Source organism: Etheostoma spectabile, chromosome 10, assembly GCF_008692095.1.
Source record: "Etheostoma spectabile isolate EspeVRDwgs_2016 chromosome 10, UIUC_Espe_1.0, whole genome shotgun sequence".
Lineage (NCBI taxonomy): Eukaryota > Metazoa > Chordata > Actinopteri > Perciformes > Percidae > Etheostoma > Etheostoma spectabile.
In genome coordinates, this window is record NC_045742.1 from 29,839,572 (window position 1) to 29,842,264 (window position 2,693).

Genomic DNA, 2,693 nt, shown 5'->3' on the forward strand with positions numbered 1-2,693 from the left:
CTCACACACACACACACACACACACACAGACACAGAGACACACAGAGAAGGTGAGATGGTAAAAGCGACAGATGGAGGAAAAGCTTGTTGTTGCCTCTTTATTCCTAATTTTCTATTCAAAAGCAGGTTGCTTGTTATTTAATTGCATATTTTGCATAGAGCTGATGGCATCACGTTTGGGGGTCGCTGTATGGGATGACCGCCAGGTTAGCAGGGGCAAGGAGATCACAACTCAGCCACCGAATGTACTTTTGCCCAAGTTTCATAATCTTTCAGAGAGTCTTCTTTTTGCTCTTCCCAAGGATTTTACACAACTCTTTCGAATGCATCAATATCTGCACACACAATCAAATATAACAAGGTATTCTTTCCCATAACAATATTCTCTTTTTGTCACCTTTGATTGAAGCTGTAATTACTTTCCCCTGAAATTTTGGATAATATAGATAGCTATAAAGCCTGTGCCACTGCGTTGGGAAACAATAGCTTTTTCATTTTAGAGAGCAGTCTTGATTTGTTTATACGAAGACAGAACAGGAATAAAAAACCGTCTTAGTGAATTTCCCTGCATTTATTAGAGAGTTGACTGGGGAAAGATGTGAGTAAATGAGTGAAGGGAGTTGGGGAGCAAAATGCAACAAAGCCAGACTCCAGGAACATTGTGGATCATGGTCAGCACCTTACGTAAATCCCCAAGTCACCAGAGGCCTATAGTCTTTATTGACAACGTTTAATTTCAGCGATTTTTCGGTGCCTAATGTCCTTTCTGTCATTTCTGAAAGGTATCCCTCACCTTCCTCTTTCTTAGTGTTGACGTTCTAAACCATGGTTACCTGCTCCTCAGATCTCTGCAGGGTAAATCCAGACTATCTGTCCAATCGGAGTTTTCTGTTGCACAACTAAAACACCTTCTGAATAATCACATTTTACCAAAACTGGTCCCTCCTCCGTGAGACAATTTTGCCGCGGCACCGTGGTTCCGTCCGGCGCCTAGCGCAGACCAAGACGATTGTGATTGGTTTAAAGAAATACCAATAAACCAAGGCAGGTTTTTTTCCCATCCCGGAATGATGTGTGGACTAGCCAGGCCCTCCTCCTAAAGCTGGCTATGTAAGACTACCAGAGGCCCTACTACATGCATTTTAAATACGGGACTAGCTGAGATCCATCTATCCTGACAGTCAATAAAGGTAATGATGTGTACCCCAATGTACCTGCTTGAATAAAACCAATTCAGTCAGAGGCACATCAAGGAACTGACACACGTTTGACGGAACGTATCTATTTCAGTCAATCCAGTTTTTCTTGTGCTATGAGAGTGTAAATTTGAGCCAAGGCTAATTATAATTAATAATTAATATAATTATACGTTGAGTCTATTTCCTTCCCTTGTTAAGGGTGTAATACAGTGATGATGCGTTGAGCTGTGAGGGTGACCTACGCTCCAATGTGCCTGAACACATCCTGTGGAGACAGACCGAGGGCTGAAGTTTCTGCTGTGCTCTGCTTGCATGCTGCCCACGCTGTATGGGTTATACAGTTAGATGTGTGAAAAGACATTGCTGTCCCCCCTCAGGATGAGGCGTAATTACTTTCATCAACCCTGAACTTTTCATCCAGCTTCATCATCAGAACAAACTCTCAGTGAGTCCAGCATGCTAACATGCTAACACGCTAAACTTAAATGGTGTACATGGTAGGAACGATATGTGCTAAAGGCTAAACAAAGCACTGCTGTGCTAACAGTCTCACAGAGAGTAAAGGCTGTAGAATTGACGTCTTCTTGAAAGATAAAGTTTCAATAAATCAGTAACTAATATCTTAGTATTGTAAACGTATGGATGATTAGGGTCACATAAGAAAATGTATTTGAGTTTTGGATTTAAAGTCAGAATTCTGAGCTTAACAGGTTTTCTATATATAAAAATAAGTCAACATTTTTTTGATGAAGTTCCGTCTTCTTCTTAGCATGAAGTAATTTAAGTTGTTTATTTTTTTAACTGACTTTAAACTCAGAAAGAAAGAAGTAATAAATTTTTTCACAAGTGGCCCTTAGCCTCTTCCGTATAAAGATATGTTTACTGTAGGACTATTTGTTTGAACATTTTCAGGGACTAATTTCTGTTCATTTAAAAAGGTTTATTTAAAACAAGGTTTTAGTTTAATACTAATTGAATTTTAGTTTGGGCTTTCAAGCTGAAAAGAAAAAATGTCAGTTGGTCAGCACTCACTGCCATTGATCAAATATGATTTTTTTCATGTGTCTATGTGAACACAGGGAACACATGAAAGGAACATATTTTCATGGAGACGGCGACAGAATAGAAGCCCTTGAGTCGAAGCTGAAGATGGAAGCTGTGACATGGTAAGACAGAGGACGTGTTAGAAACAGACGCCACAGTATTTGCAGGCGTAGGTCAGAGTTCAGTTAAACAAGTGTCCTTTCAAAATAAAGTCCCAAAATGTTTGTTGTGAGTATTTCTTTTCACCTTCACGCTTTCCGTTGAGTGGCTTGGGTGCAGTGAAGCAGCACAACCAATCAGAGACAAAGGCAGGTTTCTGTAGAGACGCATACCACACAACATCTTTTCTGTTATGCAAATCCACTTCAACGTGGTTCAGAAACTCTCTAAAATGCAGCAGAAAACCTTCACACACCTGCAAGCAGCTATTACAGACATTTATCTTTTTTT